Raw genomic sequence first — 19,016 nt, forward strand, 5'->3', positions numbered from 1 at the left:
GGCGCAGAAGCGGCAACCACACACTGATGTTTCTCTCCCTCTCTTTCTCCCTCCCGTCCTATCTATCTAAAATAAATAAATAAAATGGTTAAAAAAAAAAAAAAAAAAACTCAGGTTTTAGCGTGAGGATGCTGTTCTAAAAGTCATTTGAAAGGACTTTAATAATTTTTATTCGTTTCTATTCTTAATGGTGTATGTAGCCTTCAAGACAGAAAATACTGTATTTGATGTCTGAGACAGAAAGCAGAAATAACCCAGGACTCTTATCTGAAGGGGAAATACCATACTGTAACCATACTGAGGACTGGAGTTATATTTCTTGCTTTGTTTTTGCTTAATGTTGTTTGTTTGTTTTTAACATGAAATCCTTGTTTTGTCTGTCCTCCAGCATCCCTATGATGCTGTCCCCAAGGTGAGATCAGCCTCTCCTTTGGTCCTTCCAGTGGCCTGGGGATGTACACAACCCAGACACGGGCCATGTAAGCCCTCCATCATTTTTCCCTCGGGTTCCACTGGAGATTCTTCTGATTGTTATCATTTGGGAACACAGAGGAAATCACAAAAGAAGACTAATCATCCATGACCCAAGGAACCACTTTCAATAGTTTTTGCATGTCACCTGCCTTTCACATCCCCGTGATGGCTCTGTATCCAATATAGAACTGTGAAGTTTCTATGGTTGACATGAGGTCATTCATACACTGTCTTCAAGTTCAACTTTACCTATACTGAACCAAATGTACCTTCCACTACTCCTGCGTGGTTTTTGAAATCTAGAAAATGATGGTATGACCAACTTTCTGAATAAGTCCACATTTACATAATTTGCCTTACGTATACTGCCCCATGCCTTTAATGAAGAGCATAAGCCCGTGCCTGCATGGATGTATCCGGAGAGTACTGGTAATTACATTGGACCATGTGCTAAGATGAGAGATCAAGTGCATTTTCTATTCTTTTAAATAATTTTTTAGTATTTGTGAAATTCAATATCCTCTCATAAGTTTAATAGCTGTATCTTTGTTTTAAGTATTCCTCATGGAACATAACTGATGAGAATTGGTAGAAGGAGATATAATTAATTTCAAAATGAGTACCAGCAAACACATGTAAAAAGGAGACATGAGGATTATAAAACAAGATGGAAAAAGAAAAGACACCCAAATGATGGCAGACTGAACTGAAAGTAATCCACTATCTCCACGTCTCATTTGCCTTTTTTTGGTGTTGTTGTTCTCCTTCTGATAGGAATGCTCCTTATGAGGATCCCCCGGTCACATCTACACAAGCCCCGCAGCGCTACCCTGTGCAATCAGATCATTCACGCCATGAGCAAGCACAGAAGAGCAAGAAACAGGCTGCTCCTCACATCGCCACAGGGCCTTCCTCACGCAGTTCCCGACCCTTGTACACCGCCGGGCTTCCCTCTGGGAAACGTATCGGCTGAGGATGAAAGGATTTCATGCTGTCCAGGAGTTCATCCTGGCTAAGAGGACGCAAGGTAAAGTACTGATCACAGACCCTAGTTTTCCTTGCTGCGACAAGCCCTGTCTCTTTACAAAAACTTTTCACGTCTCCTGCCTGCTGCACCTTTTCTGTTACCTCCCGTAACCCTCAAAGCGTGACAAACAACCAGGCATACCTGCACGGCTCTCCAAGAACGCTTCTGAGAGCTGCTGGAATGGGACCGCACCACGGACCCGAGCAAGACGTGAGGAAGTTGAACCAAAGCCCAGCCATCCCAACCACACGTCTGTGACCCTTCAACAGAACCGAAACCTGAGGAACGCCACCGCCGCTGGCCTGCCTTCTCCCCGCCCTGTACACCTTCCAGTGTGCTGCAGATCAGAGTTACCTGGACTGAAGGGGACCGACATCAGCGGAGTGACGCCATGAACCTCTATTTGACTCACTTTAAGCAGATTTTTTCTCCCCCACTTCTCCCACTCACTGGCCCCCAATTCTCTAGCATCCAAAGCAGAGTTGTACGGGATCACGTGCATGAACCTGTCAGCCCTGGGAGGATACAATCATTTGAAGGTAAGCGACAATAAGATTCCAGAGAAACCTCTCCGGAGTCATCGTAGGATTCACGTTACACGGACAGCCTTCCTTAGCAATGATCTAAGTCGCAATTTCTGTTCTCGGCTGTTGAGGGGTAATTATACTGACTTGCCAGAGAAGGTTTCCGTCATGAATAGCAGCACACTACACACAGAGGACTTAGTGGAGTGCCTGGCACACAGGACATAACCTATACAACTTGCCCCATGATTCGTAGCAGCTAAAAGCACAAGCTGTGGAATCATAATCAGGGCGACTAAAGAATTTCCCTACATCCTTAACTTGCAAACAAAGGGTGACTGTGCCAAAATAATACAACCAAATCTAACATTAGTTAAGAAATACAGGAAAAAGTATGATTTGCTGTTTGCTTTTTTAGAAAATGTTATAAAAATACTAGATGTTTCTTGATTTTTTGTGTGTGTGTGGTTTACGCTGTTGCACTTGTCCCTACTTTTTCTTCCCTTTGTTCACCTCCACCCAGTCCCTCCCAGCTCTCCCTGTCTTAGTCCATCACCAAATCATCGTCCATGTCCAAGGGTCATGCATATACGAGTTCTGTCCAGAAGGTATCCAGCCACGTAATAGGAAAAGTAGAGACACTGAAGAAGATACAAGATATAAAACACATAGTACATAGGACAATGTTGCCTCAGTCCCCTCCAAAGTAGGCGGCTTGGGACGTCAGAGTTCTCCCAATCACCATCAGTCGCCTCATCGTATTTTCCTGAATCTCATCGACGGCCCGAAATCTCTTCCTTTCCAAGGTGATTTTAGTTTTGGGAAAGCCAGAAGTCGCAGGGTGGCAAATCTGCCCTTTAGTGCGGCTAAGTTACCCGGGTGATTTGACGTTTCACAAACAACAACAACAACAACAAAACCTCTGCAGGAGACGTGATGCCTGAGCTGGCACGTCATCGTGACGAAGGTGCCCATCACCTTCGCCTCTAGCTGCAGCCTTCCGAATCATCCACATTGTTTCCCGGAGGAATGTTCAAGCTTAGCACGAAATATGATGCGGAGACATTGCTCTCCTTGCTCAGTCATTTTGAGTGCGGTGGCCACATAATACACATGCTCACTCAAGAGGCATCTACGGGCCCCACTGACTAGCACAGTGAGGCCACCATTGTTCACGCATGCGCATTCCAGTCCACTCGCCCTGGCCGCCAGGTTACACGGATGCCGCGCAAACCGTTCTCCTACTAACAGTTGCTGGACGCTTTCTGGACAGACCTCCCATGTTCTTCGGCTAACCCCTTCACCTCTCTCACCGGGTCCTCCCTCCCTCCCGCCCCTCCAACAGCCGCCAGTCTCGTCCATGTGGCTATGTCTCTGTTTCTGTTTTGTTCATCAGTTCTGATTTGCTATTAGGGAAACATTTTCATGGGAAACTTCAGAAGCTAAACAAAGGGCTCAAATTTCTGTAGAGTTTGTTTGTTTTGGGTGATGCTGCAGTCCATGCACTTTTATATAACTCACAGTGCAGTCCAGTCTTTCGAATAAGGGAGCAGAACTGCATTCGCTTGAAAACATATGGAAGTTTCTCTTTCAAAACCCTTCTCATTACAAGAAGGGCAAGTGTAGTAACTTGAGAGCACTGGGAACCTGGGCTCAGAGCTTACTTTGGTGCCTGGTACCCCTGAGGACGGCCCAGGCCATTGCTATTTGTACTTCCAGTCCTCTCCACTCTCCCTCTCATGCCTGCGGCGCACAGCACACAGCACATCCTAGAGATCGCGCAGACCTGGAGATGTTGAAGGTGTCCTGGGAAAATTCCAATATTTACAAGATAAAAGAGGAGTTGCTGTATTGGGAGCAGGGGTTCTCTCACCACACCCTTTCCTAGATATGCCCTCCTATTCCACCAATTACTTAGCCTGACCCTTCCTCTTAAAACTGAGGCAACAGCAGGCCTAGAAAGCAAAGAATCTTGGAGAGCAAAATCGGCAAGGCTGGTAGAGCTGGAACTGGGAGGGAGTTCTCTGACCCATGGCCGTCCAGGAGACCTACAAGAAGAAAATACTCGGGAGGAACTGCATGTCCAATCATAGGATGCCTTTATGGTCAAGACGTTGTCAGTATAAATGAGTTCAGACTGTTTGTGCACAGCATTCTAGAAAATGACACTTCCAGGTAAGAAATGTGGATCTTTTTTTTTCAGTTTTCCGAGGGTTCCAAAGCAGAACCAATATTAACTGCAGGGCATGGTCGTACTGGAAAGACTCTCAATATATCGAGTGCCGGTGAAAACAGGGAGCAGCAATAAAAGATGCACCATCTCTCCCAAGGCCATTCTGTGCTACTTTCCTGTTAAGTCTCACTCGACTTTCTGTGGGGAAACTCGAGCTGTGTCGTGAGGCTGTCAGCAACAAACTAACTGGACTTCAGTTAGTCCAATGACCTGGCCAAGGTCAGAACATGTGATTTAAAGAAATACTATTGACACAGAGAAATGATGACTTGGAAAGGGCCAAGGTGGGGGGGGGGGCAGGGGGGGGATAAGACAAGAACATGTAGACCATCGTTTTGGTATTAGAATCCAGGAAAAGGAAAGGATGGAATATCCACGGTCATTCCAGAAAAGTCCAGCCATTGTTAATATAATGAGAACGGTTTGTACAACATCCATGTACCCTGACAGCCAAGGGGAGGGGATTGGAATGTACATGCGTGAACAATGACACATTCACTGTACTAGTCAGTGGGGTCGGTAGATGGCACTGAATGAGCATGTGTGCTCTGTGTCTGTCACATTCCAAATGACTGAGCAAGTAGAGCCACGAATCAAAAATTTTGTGCTAAGCTTGAAATTTCCTCCGCGAAACAATTCGGATGACTCAGAAGGGCTCAGCTAGGGGCAACGGTGATTGGCAGCTTCATCACAACAACGTGCCCGCTCATGCATCACGTCTCCTGCAGGGTTTTCTGGCAAAACATGAAATCACCCAGGTGACCCAGCGCCCCTACAGCCCAGATTTGGTGCCCTGCAACTTCTGGCTTTTGCCAAAACTAAAATCGCCTTTGACAGGGAAGAGATTTCACACCATCTATGAGATTCAGGAAAAGACGACAGGGCAGCTGATGGCGATTGGGAGAACTCTGAGGTCCCAAGGTGGCTACTTCCAAGAAGACTGAGGCGTCATTGTCCTATGTACAACGTTTCTTGTATCTTCTTCAATAAACGTCCCTATTTTTCACATTACGTGGCTGGATCTCTTCTTGACAGACCATATATATGACCAGAAAACTAAAATTTGCAAACACTTCACAATATTTACTGAGCCCCCACTCAGGGCCAGGTCCTCCTCCAGGTGCTGAGGGGAAAAGAGTGCAACAGACATGCACCAACTACAGCCCCTGCTCCCAGAAGGGACAACTGTGCTGCTATCGTTGGTTCATAGGTCAGTGCATCTTCAACTTATGATTCATAGAATCTGCCCTGGCTGGAGTCGCTCAGTGGATTGAGACCAGGCCAGGAACCAAAAGGTTACCGGTTCCATTTCCAGTGAGGGCACATGCCTTGGTTGCAGGCCAAGTCCCAAGTTGGGGGCTTGTGAGAGGCAATCTCTAACACATTGATGTTTCTCTCTCCTTCCCCCTCCCTCCCCCTCTTTCTCAAAGTAAATAAATAGTCTTAAAAAAAAAAAAAAAAAAAAAGATTCACAGAATCTTTCAACAGTCTTCAATGTGTCTGCATAATATTTTCAGTAAGATATCTAAAAGTATTAAAGCAATTTTAAAAATGTACAACCGATCCCTGACTGTTACGGCTCAGTTATTCGGCTGAGCAGGCCGCTCAAGACAAAATATCACAGGTTCGATTCCAGTTCACTATACATGCGTGGGTTGGGGGCTGATCCCCAGTTGGGGCCAGTGTGAGAGGTAACTGATCTACATTTGTCTTCCTCTCTTTCTCTGCTTTCCCCATCTCTCTAACAATACATAAATAAATAAAATCCTTTAAAAAAATGTTTTACTGAATTTCAAAAGAGGAAGTTGAAGTCATGATGCAGGAATGATCCTTTCTATATTTAAAATGCATTTCTTGATCAAAAACGTCTCCGAAACTGATCACAAAATAGTCTTAATGGTCAATACTGGCTGAGAGAACTGTGGTTTGAAGTACTTTACCTGTCTGCCAAATTTTCTACAATGGGAGTTGAGCGACAGCATAACCGAAGTATGTAGTCATCAAGGCCCATAAAAGCCAAAACGAGTGGGGAAAAAGACAATGTCGACTCCACTGAGAGAAGCAGAAACACATGTTGCTAAGGAACCCAGGCAGCGACTTAAAAGAAAAAGTACTTTGAAAAGCAAAGCGCTTCTGGGAAGAGAGTCCAAGTTTTCACCTGAGAACCTCCTGAAACAACAAGGCAGTCAAGGTGGCTGCGAAAGCTGCAGAGGCCAAGAATGTATCTGCCAATTTCGGAGAAGACTCGAGCGAGTTTTTTCCCGCCGGAAGGGCGGGGGAGAGGAGGACCACCATATACACGAAGCGACACTGCCCTCTGCTGTCCGGAGAAACAGAAGGCCTCACATTGACGGGAACAATGTCTTTTCCTCTGACATTCCCCACATTGTCAGAGACCCCAAAGGATGATAGAGTCAAGCAGGACGATGATGAGTGTCAGTAAATGGAAAAAGAACCTGCCCCAAAGGCCCCAGCAAGGCCACTGCCCTAGCGCAGCCCTCGGAACCTGCAACTGGAGCGGGAAGCCCAAGCGGGCAGGCTGGTCGTGGCCAGGAGCAAGGGCTCTGATCCGATTGGCGCGTTCTGGGCATGCGCGCTGGTGCTCTGTGAAGCGTCTGCCAGTCTGCCTGCCAGCCTTACTGCAGGGCTAGGCCCAGGTCCTGTTGCTACCTACGTAGCAGCTGAGGGACAGGACCCGTTTCCCTGGTGCTGTGGGCCCAGTTCCCCAGCGCCCCACCTACAGTAGGTATACCGTTCCCTTCCTCGTTGCCCGCCGTCAGCCACCTCACCCCCACCCCCGCGCCCCCGCCCCAGTCCAGATCTTGAACGAGCTCTTCCGGTGGCATTTTCTCCCGCGGTCCTCACTCTTTGGAACCATTCATAGGACGTCAGGGCCCCTGAGCCTGACCTGGTCAACACGAGGCCTCCTGGTCCTCAGGGACATTCCTCACTGCCTCCCCAGCCGGCAGGTGCAGCCCACGCTCATGCCTGGGCATCGGGGACCCCGGTCCCCCTCCAGGACAGTCGTGCCGAGCACTCTCCTCTATCACCACCTCAAACCACGCTCCGCTCTTCCAGCGCCCTTCTTCTAACGCCTCCGTTTAGACAGCCGTCAAGCTCACGGGCCCTCCGGTGTGGACCCCACAGCCTGCTCCCATCCACAAGGCCGCGCCTTACCCAGCCTCTCCTGGGGTAGAAGCTCCTCGTCCAACACACCTGTCTTGCTCCTTTCTAAGCGCTGCACACACTCCCGTTGTGCCCCAGGAAAGAACAAGTTCGGAGCCTGAGCACTGATGACAGCAATGTGAGCCTTTCCTAATAATCTGAAATCCATAACTAGAAGAGCATTGACTCACTTTCGCCCCTATCCTACCAACGCCAGTACCTGGCTCACTAGCAACACTCTGACATTCAACGACCTTTCCTAACAATTTATGCAGAACACAGAAACAGTGAGTAGGGCAGCTCGCTGCATCCCAAACCCAAGGGACCTGACTGTCCCCTGGCATTCTCTGCTGGCGCTGGGCACGCCTGCTGGGGACTGCAGCCAGCCCTCACCCGTGCTCGGGATCCCATGCCTTCCACCTGCTCAGGCACTTTGCTGCTGCACTTATCAGGCGTCTCCTGAATTGTCACCTGCTCTCCGTGTACACTGCAGCGTCCCACAACACACGGGGGGGTGGGGGGGACCCAACCCCCTTCCCACATGTCATTCTGCAGCTACTGGCACATTCATGGATGACCTTCAAAGCCAAACTGCTTCAACCTCTCCTCAGATCATTTGCTCCTCAGTCCCCTACTATAAGGGTTTTGTGCCCATCGTGCCCCTGCAACTGGTCAACTCAAGGCCACCACATCAATATCCCAACATATTGTCTGATCCCACCATCACTTTTCTATGCTCTCCTTAGATAACAGCTTTGGTGCCTGTGGCACATTTGGCAACTCCATTTTCTATCCCTCTGGGCCTTTACTTTTCAAAGAAAAAAAAAAAAGGGTTATGTGACAAGGTAAGCCTTGCGGTTACCTCTCCATCCTCGTCAGGGACGTTTCAGAGAGAGCAGTGAGGATGACGAGCACAGGACACAGAGCCTGAGCAGGAGGAAGGCATGGGACCCTGAGCACAGGCGAGGGCCGGCTGCAGTCAGGAGCAGGGACGCCCAGCGGCACAGAGAAAACCCCAGGGAAAACCAGGCCCACTGCGCGTGGGAAGCTCCGACAGCTCACAGCTCATCGCTCCTGTCTTCTCCACTGGATGGACGAGGGCGGCAGTGAGGAAGGCAGTGGTGTAGGCGGGATGAGGGTGACAGCCAGAAGCAGTGCTCCCCTGGTCGTGGATTTCAGGCGAACACTTCGGCAAGGTGAAACAGTTTTTGTGGTCGAGCTTAGGAGCTCACATGCAGGCAGGGTTGTGCCCCTTCGTGGAGCACAGCAGGGGGGTATGGAGGAGGAGAAAGGACCAACAGAGGGGTGTCAAGGGGGAGTTTCCAGCACTGGGCAGGCTGGGTAAGGCGGGGCACGGTGGAAGGTGAGTAAGGCTGTGGGGTCCATACTGGAGGGGCCCCCAAGAGGTTGAAGGCTATGTAGGCAGAGAGATTAGACGGAGGAAGCTGGTTGAACAGGGCACAGTGTTGAGGTGCTAATACAGAGGAAGGCTGGAAGAATATCAAGGGGAGGGGGGGGGGTGTCGTGGTGGGGGGGTGGGGGTGCGGGGGGTTTCCTGAGGTTCCAGGCGTAACCCTGTGAACCCTGATGTCACCAGGAGGTTTCCCGGGCCTGAAAGCTGGCAGGAGGTAGGAGGCTGTGCCCAGGGACCAGGGCCTTCCGAGACTAGGGCCCGCCAGTGGGCGAGCAGGGAGCTGGTACAGGCCCCAGGCAGGGGGCGGCGGGGCATTCGGGCACCAGGACCTGGACAGGATGGGTCCTGCCCAGCAGCTGACAGTTTGGAACCCGGTCCCTGAGGAAGGGACTCCCTGTGGCGGGCCGGCGGGCTGCAGGGCCCTCACTGTACGCCCTCGTGCAGGCCTAGAAGGCAGGGCTTCCAAGGCGGCCAGGAGCCCTCTGGGGCTGGCTCTGGCACCGGCCACTCCCGCCCCTGTTGCTCTGGTTCCCAGGGCGGGGACTGAGGAAGACGTGGGCTTGGCTCTGAATGGCAGGGGTCCCTTGGGCTCGTCCCTGCACTTCTGACCATCATCGTCATCGGGTCTGGTGCGTATAGAATTCATTTGGCGCGTGTGTTGTTTTGCTTTGTTTTTAAAAGTGTAGCAGAAAACAGGCATTTCCTGCCAAGAACGGCGGCGCCGAGTTTCCCTGGGCAGCAGGTGGCAGTGTGGAGCCACGAAACCTTTCCTCCCCCGCCTTTCGTGCTTGGAAAAAAACAAAAAAACACTTGCAGCGCTTTCCAGGACATTTAGAGCACTGTTTGGGCACGGGGAGCCAGCTGGCTTGTTCCTTCCTTGCGGCTGCACTGCTCCATTCATGGGGTCCCTCCTGAAAACTGGGTGCCTTGGTTGCTTCCAATATTGTATTTCTGACTGTCTGAACGGCCTTCCCATTGGCTTCCATCGGCATATCTTTCAGGTACCTCGCCACTCAAACCTCAGTGTAGACGATTTGGAGGACTCTTATAATAAAGTGATGTAAACCACTGTTTTGTCACCCACACGTTGATGACCATTATTTGTGAGAAATTTCTTTATGGCATGTCTCCCCACCCATAAAAGTGCAGTGCACACACAATGAGATTCATGTTGCATTGTGACTTCACGTTCTTATAAAAAACAAAAAAAACAAAAAAACGCACGATCTTATCCCTGGCTGGTGGTGCTCAGTGGATTAAACGCTGGCCTGGGAACTAAAGGGTCACCTGTTAAGATTCCCAGTCAGCGCACAAGCCTGGGCTGCAGACTAGGTTCCCAATTGGGGGCGCACGAGAGGCAACCTAACATTGACATTTCTCTCCCCCTCTCCCCCTTCCTTTCCCTCAATCTGAAAACAAATAAATAAAATAGAAAACAAAACAAAAACCACTGAGTTTTCAGCATGAGGTAGCTGTCAGAACAAGGTGGCAGCTGGACTGCCTGCCTGGACTTTTGACGTATGCGAATGACCCTATGCAAATTAACCCGGTCCTAACCTTCCCCAAAGGAAATAAAAATGGACTTTGCTCGTTCCCAGTAGAAACGCTGATGGACCTAGCACCACATATCGACTGGCCTGGTAGGGAAACGCAGGGGAATGTAAATAACCTGCCGAATGTGTTGATGCGTGAACTCGCCCTAACCGAAATGTACTATCGGAAAGGTGTGGAGACACCGCCTGCACTAAGAGAATCAAAGAGTTGGTTAGTGCTACCTGTGGGAGACTGGCAGTTGCGAATCTTTTTTTTAATCTTTGTATCTTTTTCTTTTTTTTCTCTTTCTTCCTACTTATATTTAATAGCCCCTCAAGCTTGTATGGGAGTTTTCTTCCTATCGTTGACTTCTTACCTTCTCTCCAATAAACCTGCTGTGAAATCTTAAATTTTTTTTATCTGGGTGACTTCTTGGAAGAAAGACAGCTTCACTGTATCCGTCCTAAAACTCATTTTATAGGACTGGGATAGTTTCCATTCCTTTCTTTCCTTGATGGTGTGAGTGTGTGTATGTGGTTATCAAGAGAGGCTAGACAAAGGGCTCAAGTTTCTGTAGAGTTTTGTTTTTGTTTGGTTTTTTTTTCTGGTGATGCCGCAGTCCATGCTCTTATGTAACTCACGGTGCAGTCCAGTCTTTCGAATAAGGGAGCAGAACTGCATTCGCTTGAAAAAATATGGAAGTTTCTCTTTCAAAACCCTTCTCATTACAAGAAGGGTAAGTGTAGTAACTTGAGAGCACCGGGAACCTGGGCTCAGACCTTACTTTGGTGCCTGGTACCCCTGAGGACGGCCCAGGCCATTGCTATTCGTACTTCCAGTCCTCTCCACTCTTCCTCTCATGCCTGCGGCGCACAGCACACAGCACATCCTAGAGATCGCGCAGACCTGGAGACGTTGAAGGTGTCCTGGGAAAATTCCAATATACACAAGATAAAAGAGGAGTTGCTGTATTGGGAGCAGGGGTTCTCTCACCACACCCTTTCCTAGATTTGACTTCCTAATCCACCAACTACTTAGCCTGACTCTGGCGACTGGGAGAACTCTGAGATCCCAAGGTTACTACTTCCAAAGGGACTGAGGCGTCATTGTCCTATGTACAACGTTTCTTGTATCTTCTTCAATAAACGTCCCTATTTTTCATATTACGAGGCTGGATCTCTTCTTGACAGACCATATATATGACCAGAAAACTAAAATTTGCAAACACTTCACAATATTTACAGAGCCCCTACTCAGGGCCAGGTCCTCCTCCAGGTGCTGAGGGGAAAAGAGTGCAACAGACATGCACCAACTACAACAGCCCCTGCTCCCAGAAGGGACAACTGTGCTGCTATCGTTGGTTCATAGGTCAGTGCATCTTCGACTTATGATTCACAGAGTCTGGCCTGGCTGGAGTCGCTCAGTGGACCGAGACCAGGCCACAAACCAAAAGGTTACCAGTTCCATGCCCAGTCAGGGCACATGCCTGGGTTGGAGGCCAACTACCCAGCGGGGGGCTTGTGAGAGGCAACCTGTCAATGAATCTCTAACACATCAATGTCTCTCTCTCTCTCTTTCTCCCTCCCTTGTTGCAGGAAGACAGATCTCTGGGTAGGGGCATTCTCATGCCCCTCCACCCAGGTGTCATCCCATGACTCAGGAGATGATGAGCAACTCTTGTCTCCGCCTTCAGCTTTAGGCTGTCGAGGCCACTGAGTCGTGGAATCCTGGGTAGAACAGGTTCTGTTGTGTACTCCATCTGCCTCCTTGTTAATAAAGTCTTAAAATGGAGCTGGCATTGAGGATTAGTGGGTCTGCTTTGCTTCCCTGATAGGTGCTAGCTAAACCAAGAGTTACCCTGGCTGTATTTTACATATTAATGACACTTTGTAAGAATTCTTTCACTTGTAAAATTCTCCTGTTGTTGGCTGGAATGTCACACCCCCTGTTCTGGTAGCTTTTGAAATCCTAATAAAAAGAGGATGAGGCTTCCCACTCTCCACTGTCGGTCTGAGCGAGCCACAGTCCTCCGTTCGTTACTGGCCAATAATCCTGCCTGCCGGATTTATTTCAGCGTCCGAGATCATAACCAACACTACACTCCCTTCCCCTCTTTCTAAAGTAAATAAATAAATAAATTTTTAAAAATTCACAGAATCTTTCAACAGCTTTCAATGTGTCTGCATAATATTTTGAGTACAATATCTAAGAGTATTAAAGCGTCTTTAAAAATGTATAACCGAGCCCTGATCGCCGTGGCTCAGTTGGCTGAGCACGCCCCTCAAAGCAAAAGATCACAGGTTCGATTCCGGTTCAGGACACATACCGGCGTTGGAGGCTGATCCCCAGTTGGGGCCAGTGTGAGAGGTAACTGATCTATGTTTGTCTCCCTCTCTCTGCTTTCCCCATCTCTCTAACAATAAGTAAGTAAATAAATAAAATCTTTAGAAAAATGTCTTACTGAATTTCAGAAGAGGAAGTTGAAGTCATGATGCAGAAGTGATCCTTAGTATATTTAAAATGCATTCCTGACGAAAAATGTCTAAGAAACCGATCACAACATACCCTTAATGGTCAATACTGGCTGAGACAACTATGGGTTGAAGTACTTTATCTGTCCGTCAAATTTCCCACGACGAGGTTTGAGTGACTGCATAACTGAAGTATATAGGCATTAAGGCCCATAAAACCCAAAACGAGTGGGGAAAAAGACAATGTCGACTCCACTGAGAGAAGCAGCAACACGTGTTGCTAAGGAACCCAGGCAGCAACTTAAAAGAAAAGGTACTTTGAAAAGCAAAGCGCTTCTGAGAAGAGAGTCCAAGTTTTCACCCGAGAACCTCCTGAAACAACGTAGCCAAGGCGGCTGCAGGGGCTACAAGGGCCTACAATGTACCTACCAATTATGGAGAAGACGCAGGCGATTTTTTTTTTCCAGCAGGAAGGGCGGAGGGAGAGGAGGACCAGCATATACGCAATGGAACACTGCCCTCTGCTGTCCGGAGAAACAGAAGGCCGCACACTGAAGGGAAGAATGTCTCTTCCTTTCACATTCCACCAGACTCGGAGACCCCCAATGGGTGATGCAGTCAAACGGGATGATGATGAGTGGCAGGGAATGGAAAAAAACACCTGCCCAAAAGGCCCCTGCAAGGCCACTTCCCTAATGCAGCCCTCAGAACCTGCCAGTGGAGCTGGAAATCCAAGCGAGCGGGAAGGTTGTGGCCAAGGAGCAGGTGCTGCGCTCCAATTGGCGCGTTCTGGGCATGCGCGCTGGTGCTCTGTGAAGCGTCTGCCAGTCTCCCTGCCAGCCTTACTGCGGGGCTAGGCCCAGGTCCTGTTGCTACCTACGTAGCAGCTGAGGGACAGGACCCGTTTCCCTGGTGCTGTGGGCCCAGTTCCCCAGCGCCCCACCTACAGTAGGTATACCGTTCCCTTCCTCGTTGCCCGCCGTCAGCTCCACCCCGCGCCCCCGCCCCAGTCCAGATCTTGAACAAGCTCTTCCGGTGGCATTTTCTCCCGTGGTCTTCACTGTTTCGAACCATTCATAGGACGTCAGGGCCCCTGAGCCTGACCTGGTCAACACGAGGCCTCCTTGTCCTCAGGGACATTCCTCACTTCCTCCCCACCCGGCACACGCAGCCCAAGCTCATGCCTGGGCATCGGGGAACCCTCGACCCCTCCAGGACAGCCGTGCCCAGCGCTCTGCTCTATCACCACCTCAAACCACCCTCTCGCTCTTCCAGCGCCCTTCTTCTAACGCCTCCTATTAGACAGCCTTCAAGCTCACGGGGCCTCCGGTGTGGACCCCCACAGCCTGCTCACCATCCTCAAGGCCCCGCCTTACCCAGCCTCTCCTGGGGTAGAAGCTCCTCCTCAAACACACCTGTCATGCTGCTCTCTACCTGCTCCACACTCTGCTGTTGTGGCCCAGGAAAAGAACAAGTTCTCAGCTTCAGCACGGATGACAACAATGTGAGCCTTCCTTCATTTTCTAAAAATCCACAATAACTAGAAGAGCATTTTTTTTCCCCTCAGTCCCACCCCCATCCTACCAACACCACTACCTGGCTCACTAGCAACACTCTGACATTCAACGACCTTTCCTAACAATTTATGCAGAACACAGAAACAGTGAGGTACGGCTACGACTGCTTCTCACACCCAGGGGACCTCACTGTCCCCTGGCATTCTCTGCTGGCGCTGGGCACGCCTGCTGGGGACTGCAGCCAGCCCTCACCCGTGCTCGGGATCCCATGCCTTCCACCTGCTCAGGCACTTTGGTGCTGCACTTATCAGGCGTCTCCTGAATTGTCACCTGCTCTCTGTGTACACTGCAGCGTCCCACAACACACCCCCGGGGGGGTGGGGGGGACCCAACCCCCTTCCCACATGTCATTCTGCAGCTACTGGCACATTCATGGATGACCTTCAAAGCCAAAGTGCTTCAACCTCTCCTCAGATCATTTGCTCCTCAATCCCCTACTATAAGTCTTCTGTACCCATCTTGCCCCTGCAACCGGTCAACTCAAGGCCACCACATTAATATCCGTTATTATCTGAGCCCACCATCACTTTTCCAGGCTCATCCTGGGTAACCGCTGTGGCAGCTCTGGCTCCCTTTCCCACTCCGTACTCTGGCACTCTACTTCCTTCTCTCTCGTGGAATGAAGGAAGGGTCACATGAGGACAATGTCCTGTTGCTCTCCACAAAGCACACATTCCACAGCAGGGCCCCTTCATTGGACAGAGCATGGGACCTCTGGAATCGCCACGAGAGATAAACCTCAGAAAAGAGTGTCTGTTCCTGTCCCCGGGGGAAGGACCTTCAGAAGCAGAGGCAGGCAGAGCTCAGACAGCTTACAGGAGGGAGGGGAGCAAGAAGTGGAGAGGCGCTCCATGTGAAAGAGGGTTTCACCCCGTTTACACTCAGGACACAGAGGGGGCCACTCTGCTCAACGAGCCAGCAGCCTCTCTGGGCACAGGGATGGTAGGAGTTTAGGAACACGGCTTTCTGGAGCCCACTGATCTTGCTTCCTGCTGTGGTGTAGGTGAGGCCCCGGGGACCCCACTCCTTGAAGGGGGCATGTAGAACAGCGCTGACCGGAAGCAGGAGAGGGAGAGGGAGGCCTAAGCAGGCAGGGGGCAAATGACCCTGCAGCTAAGGCTGTGCAGGGGGCAGTGCTGCCCAGGCATGGAACGGAGGATGATGTCACCAGGTTCAGAGGGTCAGGACAGCGACGTGAGACCCAGTCAGCCAGGGAGCACCAGTTCCTGACCAAGAGCTGAGAGTGAGAAATGCAAGTTTCGCCCGCCAACCCTTGGGCGAGCATGACCAGTGGATTTGGGAGAGAGAGGGGTCATCATTTCCATAGAGACCACCGAGGGCCCTGTGAGCCTTAGAGGTATGTCACAGATCCCCTTCCTCCATCATCAGACTCACGGGCCACACCTACCCCCTCACCCCCACCCCCCATGGGGAGAGAAGTGGGGACGTGGGGCAGAAATGTGAGAGTGAGCACTTTCACTGAAGCTCACTGAGCATTTGTACACATGGGCCACTCACACGTTTGCATGTAACCACAGTTACCTGATGAGAAGCAAACTCAGAGTTCCTGCCCCCATCCCCTCACACGCCAGTTCGTGGGGGCAGGCACTTCTGATGGACATCAGCATGTTCAGGCAGAATAAATTAGCCAAAGTGCAGGTGCACTCTGAGGAGCACGTGCGAACCTGGGGTGCATGTCAGCACCCCATCCCCAGAGGCTCCCTTTCTCCCCACCTTCCTACCTGTCCCTGTGACAGAGGTCCTTCGAGACCTGGGGTCCTTGCCTTCCCCATCTCTAGCACAGGACAACGTTTAGAATCCCATAAATGCACCCCTAAAACACATCACAGAAACAGGGGCGAGCAGACAGACTCACAGAGAGGAGGCGCTGATGTGGGTTGTCACTGTGGTGAAGCGGGGTCTCCTCAAGGCCGCCCCTGCCTCCACAGGCGAGGCCAGGCTCCTTGTCCTTTCACAACACGGGCCTTCCCTTCAAGGCGCGCGTCCCGGGGCTTGGCTTCAGAGACATGTTTCCAGAGCCAGGAGAGAAAGCCTGGGGGAATATGCAGAAAGGCAGTATTTTTAATAGAAGTGGGTGTTTTCCTTCTTATTTCTTTTGAGGGTAAATCACACCAGTGGCCTCCCTAGAGCCGAGAGTCCTGGGTGAGAACCGCAGCAGTGGCTGACAGACCCAGAGTTATCTCCCTAGATCTCCAGCCCAGCCAGTGTGTCCTCCGAGAGTCTATTCTTCCAGGGGTACCCTGCCCTTGCCTCCTAGCCATCCCGGCCCTGGGCACAGGCAGTGCCCCCCGCCCAGAGAGAGCAGCAAGCAAACCCTCCTCGTGCTGCGCGGGGTCTCACGTCTCCCCTTCTGAGTGTGCTTTCCATACAGGGGACCCCACCAAAAAACAGAAAAACTCCAGTTAAGTGTCAGAAACACTATCCTCTGTGACAGTCTTACTTTACATGGAGCCACGAGACTTAGAAAACATCTATATCCCCATTGCCTCACTGGGTTCTGGCAACTCAGAGAATCATACCCAATACCCCCTTCATGTGAAGGAGACAGAAGTGATCTCAGGCCCTCGAGTCTCTCAAGTGGAAACCAGGGACTCGTTCCAAAGCAGCCACCAGGGCTCTTGTGTCTCAACGTGGGGTCAGACTGTAGGAAGGGCTCGGTTCTTCTATCCCCACAGTCACGCTCACCTGATTCCCTTCCCTCACCTTTTGCTGTCTCAGATCTGGTCCCTCCCTCCTTTACCTCTGTCCCTGAACTGGGGTAAGGAGCTTTGGAACGACCGAGATTCCTCCACAAAGACCTTCGCTCTCCTAGAGTCTGGCTGTGGCAGGCAGCAACGGCAATGTCTCCTGTGCATTGGACCCTGCCCCTTTAGCAAAGGGTATACGCTTCCGTCATTTCTCGGTGGCGTGAGATCTGTCTCTCTTGCACTTCCAACAACTCCCCTGGACCCTTGGCCCTGCATCCCCTCTGTTTCAATCTGGGACTAGATGCATACCCCACTTCTGTAGGCGCCAGAGTCACAAGGGAGCTCTTTTATCTTCCTGTGTGCCACAGCCCCTCTGTTACTCATCTGAGGCACCCCAAAGCACAGCCTCGTCACCACCAGATATGAGGGATGGAGGCCAATCTCTTCCAAGAGAACTTGGATTTACCTTTTTGGGGCATTTCATGAAAACGACTTATGTGTTATATTTTACCCCCTCGCTCTCCCATTCTTTTCTTGGCTCCCGCTGCCTCTGGCTCAATCTCTGGTCTAGAACTTGACACGCTGGATGTGTCTGGACATCAAGGGATTCCGGCTCCTAGACAGTATGCAGTCTCAGATGTGACCCCAGATCTCCTCCTACAGCCCACACTGGGGTATGGGGACAGTCCTTAGGTGGGGAGAGGTGGCCGCTGACTCCCTCCGTTACTCCTGCCCACCCACTGTCCACGCTCCCTCCTGTAGAAAAGTCAGCAATCGGCACTGCCCTCAGCAAGCCCCGCCCTCATGTCCCATGGCCCCGTCAGTCCTTCTCACTCCTCTCTCCCAGCGTCCATGCCTCACAGGGGACCCCATGACACACTCTCTACCACATCTATGGGCGTCAGAGCTCTCTCCTTGATTGTCAGTTGTCCAGGGCAGGGGCTGCCCCTACAATTCCTCCTCTTCCACCACTCCAACAGCCAGGCTAGCACGCTGGGGGCAGGCGAGGGGAGACCATGGAAACCTTCGTGAGTGGCACTACAATTGACGGTGGTTGGCAGGACTGACCTGGTGTGGCTGCCGGAGTGATGCTATCACTTTCTGACCTCTGCCATCAGGGCACGGTCCCCGCCTTCTCTGTACTCTGCTTTCCCAACTCATACACTGGGGTGGAAATCTTGCTCAATGATGAGTCTGGGAAAGGATGAAATAAGCTGATATATGAATGTATGTAGCATATCGTCTGACACCTAGTAAACAATCAACAAACGTGAGATGCCACGTTAGGCCTGCTCACCCCCCCGCCCCCCCCAAATGACCAGGCTGAAGTTCGGCCTCTGTGCTTCAAGGAAGACAAGACCCGCTTTATTGGCCTTTCTCCCCTGGGGCTGCATGCATAACCTGGCAGGGTCCATGGAGCTCCCACACCCTCTGATGTCTGAGACCACAAGTTCAGAATATAATACACATACCTGTTCTTGAGCCATTTCTGTCTGCAGAAGACATACATTTTTGCAGCAACACAGCTCTGGGGACCACCTAAAACCGCATGGCCAGAACGCAGAATTTATTTTCACTTCAGATGAACTGCATGGTCACTTCCTGGGGACAAATCTTCAGACTCCGTGGGCGGGGGGCCGGGGGGGGGTGAGGTAGATTTAATCATTCACCTGTCTTGAAATGTGAAGGCACTATGTCCAAATCCCGACTCTCAATAACTAAAGGATGTCCTGGCTCTCATGCAGCAGGCACAAAAGTGCCGTTCACATTCATCACCCTGGGGACACTAGGCAGCAGGAATGCCCCCCCGGAGCCCTTCGCCAGGGGCACTAGCACCATCCTGCAGGACCCCCTACTGTGGGCACAGACTCTGCTTCCAGCTCTCCCCAG

General features: G+C 50.9%; 2 long non-coding RNA genes across 2 annotated transcripts in view; one reads left to right on the forward strand and one right to left on the reverse strand.

Annotated features, from left to right (window-relative positions):
- The window catches only part of LOC149991396 (uncharacterized), a 67,990-nt gene extending 66,696 nt beyond the window's left edge, over nucleotides 1-1,294 (forward strand). Inside the window, exon 3 of the long non-coding RNA XR_016508604.1 lies at nucleotides 1,249-1,294. This is a non-coding gene — a long non-coding RNA (uncharacterized LOC149991396). The remainder of the gene's footprint in view (nucleotides 1-1,248) is intronic.
- Nucleotides 1-18,759, reverse strand: part of LOC149991397 (uncharacterized) — a 52,107-nt gene extending 33,348 nt beyond the window's left edge. The window contains exons 1-2 of the long non-coding RNA XR_016508603.1: nucleotides 18,599-18,759; nucleotides 16,295-16,471 (exon numbers count right to left, since the gene is read on the reverse strand). This is a non-coding gene — a long non-coding RNA (uncharacterized LOC149991397). The remainder of the gene's footprint in view (nucleotides 1-16,294; nucleotides 16,472-18,598) is intronic.
- Between the last annotated feature and the right edge of the window lie 257 nt (nucleotides 18,760-19,016).

Source organism: Furipterus horrens, unplaced genomic scaffold (genome assembly GCF_987537825.1).
Source record: "Furipterus horrens unplaced genomic scaffold, mFurHor1.1.pri manual_scaffold_17, whole genome shotgun sequence".
Taxonomy (NCBI): Eukaryota; Metazoa; Chordata; class Mammalia; order Chiroptera; family Furipteridae; genus Furipterus; species Furipterus horrens.